Source organism: Thermobia domestica, chromosome 17, assembly GCF_964235325.1.
Source record: "Thermobia domestica chromosome 17, izTheDome1.hap1.1, whole genome shotgun sequence".
Taxonomy (NCBI): domain Eukaryota; kingdom Metazoa; phylum Arthropoda; class Insecta; order Zygentoma; family Lepismatidae; genus Thermobia; species Thermobia domestica.
In genome coordinates this window covers 142,408,438-142,415,185 of record NC_137470.1, presented here as the reverse complement: position 1 = coordinate 142,415,185, position 6,748 = coordinate 142,408,438, and the positions used below count along the sequence as shown (strand labels likewise).

The 6,748-nt window shown below is 35.5% G+C and overlaps 1 pseudogene; it reads right to left on the bottom strand.

Moving 5' to 3' along the window:
• Positions 1-4,848: 4,848 nt before the first annotated feature.
• Positions 4,849-5,364, bottom strand: LOC145674202 (ras-related protein Ral-B pseudogene; annotated as a pseudogene).
• Between the last annotated feature and the right edge of the window lie 1,384 nt (positions 5,365-6,748).

Genomic DNA, 6,748 nt, shown 5'->3' with positions numbered 1-6,748 from the left:
ATCTGACTTCAGTATTGTAAACCAAGGTAGATCATCTATATGTGAGAGTACTTCCAGTGCATGATCGCCATCTTGAAAGGCGCCATATTGAATCGCCGTCAAATATGATAAATGGCAAGGGGGTCATATGGGGTATCAAGTAGCACTGGAATTTACTCCTGAATCCATTTCCGTAACCAAAGTTTACATATCTGTTTTTACTTTAGAGTTAAGAGCTCTCTCGCTCACAGGAACATATAAAAACTGAGCAAGTAAAATTTGTGTTATAAAATGCGGTCGTGCGAACACTTGCATGATTTTAACTAGTGCAGTAGTAGTCACTTGATCTACAATAGCCATTATACCTATCAGGTATGAGACTAGTGAGAGATGTCGTTAATTAAATTGAAATGCCTGTAGTGAAAAATGAAATAGCAGCACTGTAACAAATTATACCTATTTCAAAGTGCGCTATATATATGAGTCTGTGTGTGTTGCGATTATGCGTAGCATTTAAATGCTGTAATATAAGTTAGGTGCAACGGCACATATAATTTTACAAGAATATGTCTTGAAGTTATTAGAAAATTAATAGAAAAATGATAGAAAAAATGTTAGAAAAATAATATAAACTATTGCTCATAAGCAAATATTAACCTACTAACCTTTTGCTCTTCAGTTGTGATGATGGAGATCCAAAACGTAGTGATTAGCACACAGCATTATGGAGCAGTGTAAACAATTAACAAATGCACTTTCGTCACAATCTTCATAACCACAGACACTATTTTCTAGCTACTAGTCTTCAGAACATTTGTAAATGAACCAACTATTGCTCCTGTTACGTACTCACATTTCTGACATGGATATGCAAGCATGTCCTTTAGGACTGGCGCACAAAATTGATGATACACAACAGAATGCATTTTCTTTATGAAAATTCTGCCATATAACTTATACACCGAACAAGTGAACACCTGCTACAATCAATTATTTATCACAGTTTTGATATGAAAACTAGTCTTGCCCTTATTATAAGCAAGCGTTTTATCGTTAAATGTGAAAAGATGCATATATTTAATTATTTAATATTGAAGGGAAAAGCAAGAAAGAGGCCTGTTTTATGGATTGCAACTTGGAATTGAATCTTGTAATAACCTTTACTGACACATATTCTTAGCAGGTGTGCATGCATTCTCTTATCACTAATAGCAGAACAGACAAAAGTAAAGTGAATTCTAAGTTTCCAGGTGTATCTTCTAAGAGTTGGCTGTGAACTGATAATTTAAATCTCCTTCATTGTTCAATGCGGCAGCAATAAATCGATTGTATTTAGAGAAACTGTCAATAAATACATTAAAGTATTTTAACTTCGTAATGTGCACGGTAAATTATAGGATGTCAATTATGAGTATTGGAAAAGAATGCAATATTCTGCAACAATAATGGCGTAAGGTTTCTAGATTGGAGAAGAAACCTTAACACACTATAATGGACCACGTAAAATTGCCTAAAATAGATTTTTGGTTTGATACAATTCAACGTCCCACACGCCTACTACGCTAAAGGAGACGTAGACCTACTGATTATAGTGGAGTCCGAACCATTTTGGTCGTTCAATTAATATGTATCAGTTTATATCATTTTTCTAATATATATCCGAACAATCCCTTTGGTATTCTCTGCTTGTTAGTACTATTAGGCATTTGTTTCATCCACCAGCAGTCTATTCCATCGCACTTTGAAATAGGTATAACTTGTAGCACGCTGATATTCCATTTTTCACTACAGAAATTTCAATTTAATTAACGACATCTCTCACTAGTCTCATATCTGATAGGTATAATGGCTATTGTAGATCAAGTGACTACTACTGCACTAGTTAAAATCATGCAAGTGTTCGCACGACCGCATTTTATAACACAAATTTTACTTGCTCAGTTTTTATATGTTCCTGTGAGCGAGAGAGCTCTTAACTCTAAAGTGAAAACAGATATGTAAACTTTGGTTACGGAAATGGATTCAGGAGTAAATTCCAGTGCTATTTGATACCCCATATGACCCCCTTGCCATTTATCATATTTGACGGCGATTCAATATGGCGCCTTTCAAGATGGCAATCATGCACTGGAAGTACTCTCACATATAGATGATCTACCTTGGTTTACAATATTGAAGTCAGATCTATCAAAAGCTTTTTTATTTTTGTGCTAAAAGGGTATTCTTGGACATTGCCTACAGGATTTCAAGATGGCGTCGGTGTAGCAGCTCAACGAAGCATTTGCGCATCGAGTGACTATTACTACGTTACTTAGCAACTCGAACTGAATCTTGTCACAAATTTTCATCAAAATTCAACTCTCATGGTTTATGGACCTTCCTCGTAAGTATATACGGACAGAACACAATGACTTGATCCCTGACAGGGAAAATGCTTGTTGAATAGTCACATTGTGAGAATAAAACCTACAAATGTTTTTCTGTTTTTTTTTTTCGTAAATATAGGTCACAATACAATATGGTGGTGTGTTTTGAATCCCGTATCCAGAACATTAAGGCAGGAAGAGCCAATAAACAACATTCTGTATGTTTTAAGACGGCCAAAGTTCGTAGGGGTGTGGCTGACAAGTAAGCTTTACGTTTGGGTGAATCGAGTTGCTGACTGAGAAACATATGAGAAAGTAGTACTAAATGTGGTCAGTATTTCAGTGAAGTTGTAGGTGCGAAGCTCCAGGGGTTTACGAGATACAGCTACCAGAACATCACATGGAAGTACAGAATAGTCTTCATACAGCCCTGTAAGCCCTCTAAAAGCCCTGTAAGACCTCTTGTAACGACAAAAGGTGAATAACAAATATATGGGTACATATTAGGACTAGGAGGAAGTCATATAGTAAGGGTATACCTGACGACGGCCATCTTGAAATCCGCCATTTTGAATTAAGGCTAAGTTTTTAAAATAGGAATAGGGACATGTGATACATGATTTAAGGCGCAAATTTAATCAGAAGAACAATGGTGACGTTAATATTGATTTACGCGCAATTGGTAAAAAGTTACAGGGAAATTAAATATTGTTACAGCATATGTATTAGTCCTTTACCCAACCTTGTAAATTTTGTGTTAATGATAATAATTAAATAAAAAGCAGGTGGATAAATATTATGTCTATGGCATATTATTTTTCCTTAAATTAGCAACTTGTTTATGCGATAACAAATGCTGGTTAATGATAAAGCAAAAATGGTTATACCGTTGGATTTATGGTAAAATTTGCTATTAATAAGATGTCAATGTTATGCATTTTGTTTAAAACTTTTGTCTGATTCAACATGGCGGATTTTAACATGGCCGCCATCAAGGCAACTCTTACCATAGACCTAATATTTATCAACCTGCTTTTTATTTAATTATTATCATTAACACAAAATTTACAAGGTGGGGTAAAGGGCTAATACATATGCTGCAACAATATTTAATTTCCCTGTAACTTTTTACCAATTGCGCGTAAATCAAAATTAACGTCACCATTGTTCTTCTGATTAAATTTGCGCCTTAAATCATGTATCACATGATCCTATTCCTATTTTAAAAACTTAACTTTAATTCAAAATGGCGGATTTCAAGATGGCCGCAGTCAGGTATACCCTTACTATATGACTTCCCCCTAGTCCTAATATGTACCCATATATTTGTTATTCACCTTTTGTCGTTACAAGAGGTCTTACAGAGCTTTTACCTCCAACTGTATGAAGACTATTCTGTACTTCCATGTGATGTTCTGGTAGCTGTATCTCGTAAACCCCTGGAGCTTCGCACCTACAACTTCACTGAAATACTGACCACATTTAGTACTACTTTCTCATATGTTTCTCAGTCAGCAACTCGATTCACCCAAATGTAAGGTTTACTTGTGAGTCCTCTGACCACCCGAAGCTACGGGACTTCAATGAAAGCAGAGTCATAGTCATTGTGGCTGTATTCTATACGTAGTTTAAAATTGAATTTTACCAGTGAAAGTAAACTATTCTCTACAAAATGATATTATTTGTTCTTATAGAAAACTTCTAAGTATTTCATAATACACATAGAGAGCTTTTTTTAAAAGAAAATTGCCTCAATTTATACCAAAAACATGTTTCAGTGGACGTTAAAGAACTTTATCCTATGAATCTACGAAGTTTTTTTTTCTTTCTTATAAAAATTATTCAAAACTGACTTCTAAGAAAATATTTTCAAGATTACTAATAAATTATTTCATTTACTTTCTATAATACTTTCTAGTATTTGTCAAAAATTAATTTTACTATTATTCTAACAGGAAAGCTATTTACAATACAATAAATGTGTCAATATTTACCCTCAGACTAAAAAAGTTCACTATAAAGCTAATACATAATACTGTTCCAGGTTACACCATACACAGTTGAGTAGCTTAATGGTGTAAGTGCTAAAACTGGTGAAACAGATGTTGGCTTATAAAAATCTCGAGCAAGCACCAATGTTCACCTAAAAATGTCTATATTTTTATCTTATTTTTACTAGCTTTGGAAATTATAAAACCACTTTTGGTGTATGTAAATGATAAGACCCAGGGCGGCCTGTGAGGAAAGTTACATAGATAAATATATTATCGCTAGGACCTAAGGAAAGAAAGCTTATCAAGTATCACAACGTATATACACAAGAAATAGGGGGATAGCTAACATTTCCTGCCTTAACTTTAGCGACAAAATAGTAACTTTTCTGATTTCCCTCAAGTACCGCTACTTATAAGAGCAAAATTTTTTGGGGTTTTCCTTTTAAAAAATAACTTCCTTTCTATTCTCAATATACGATACTGATATTTTTTTATTCTGATGGGTAATCTTAAAAAGTGCCGTTCTGTGAACGGCAGATAACTTCGTAGATAATGTGTTGAAAAGTCTCATCTACGAATTCTCTCCTACGAGCCGACGTCTCAATGTAGGGTATGTTCCAATTCGACGCCTTCCACTCTGCTTCATCAACACTTACTTCACGATTCTCAAAGAGATCGTTTTTGTTTCCGACAAGGATCATAGGAATGTCTTCAGTACCTTTGAGGTGCAGCATTTCGTGCCTGTAATGGTCAATCACGTCAAAAGATTTGTGGTCATCAATGGAAAACACCAAAACAACTCCTTCAGCTTCCTTAAGCCACATTTTAGCTCGAAGGTCATTGCCGGGGCTCTCGATAATATTAATCTCCGAAGAGTGATTGACCATGTACACGTACGTTTTGTAAATTCCCAGCTCCGTTGTTTCGTAGTAGTCTACAAATTCTTTGGAAACATACTGGACAGACAACGCAGTTTTCCCGACATTCCGCTCGCCTACAACAGCAATTTTATGAACAGGATCCATCTCACCCACAAATGTGCACATGTCTACCGCCAAACCAGGGGAACTTACAAATGAAACTTAAAAAATACTCTGTCCAGGGCTACCCGGAAGACGGGCTTTACTGGTAAAATGAAAGAAAGTTTATCTTCAAATTGTAATTACCTGTCTTTAAACAAAAGTACTAACAATCGATTTCTTCTTCCTTCCAGATCCAAATATTGCGGTCCTAAACCATTTAATTGAGCACTATATGAATGTATGTCTGATAACGTGACCGATTGTCTTCGATAAACGTTTCAAATGGCGAACTTTTACGTAATGTCAAATCGGTAACACTGGAACATTAACCACACTCATGTGCAACAAATGAACTGTTAATAACATAAACGTAATGACACAGGCATTAAAGGGCCTATCATATGACTAATTGTGTATGTTTTGCTCGCATTTTTTTTAACGGACGACATTCATACGAGTTATCTACAGTACTAGCATTACTTGCCATGTAAATGGTATTGTTTCTTATGTAAGCTATTACGCTTATCTCTCCATTCTCCAGTAACGACTCTCGTATATCCGATTCTTTGAAGATTTGCTTTTTTCATTCACGTGGAAATAAAACGTTTTTGTGGCCTATTTCCATTTTATTAATCCTAGCGGTAGTGTCCGCTCTTTCCACGGGAAGAATAAGATTTATGGAAAAAGTATTTGAAATATTCTTTTTTTTTTTCTGGCTTTTGGGTGCTTGATGATGGAGGTACAATTTCACTGGAGTTACGTAAATACTTGACACAAGAACTTTTCATAACTTAAAGACAGAGCAGAATAATTTTTTCGGATGTGGATCCATCCAAATTCATGCGAATCATTATGCAAAATCTTTCGTCTATCTCCATCTACATGAAGGGACACTGTGTCTTACTAGAGATGATTCCATATCGGGACCAAGTATCTGGGGGAAAAATATATATCGTCTGAAAGCTCTTGCTATGAGAAGTACAAAACCGTTTTTAAATTATGGACAGACCCGCAACTTGACCTTATAAGGGGTCAGTTTGTTGGTGTTTGTGACCCTATGTATGGCATATTCGACGGAATAAAAATGAATGTTACGCATAAGCGTCTGAGGCCATCATGTTCCTTTTTGGCTCATTGCTAGAACGTGACTCAAGCAAGGGTTTGATAATATCACTTTGCACCCAGACATAACCATTTGGTCAGTGTTGGCAACGAACTATAAATACAATGTGAAAGATGGTTTCTGTACCACTGGATGTATATCCATGAAACGTGGGATAAACATCATTCGTCATTAGAGAAAATATACTGTGGACATATTCCTCTCCCAAGTACCCCAGTTTGTCAGTGTTGCCAACCAATTGTAAAATGAGAAGTTGTAAAGTAT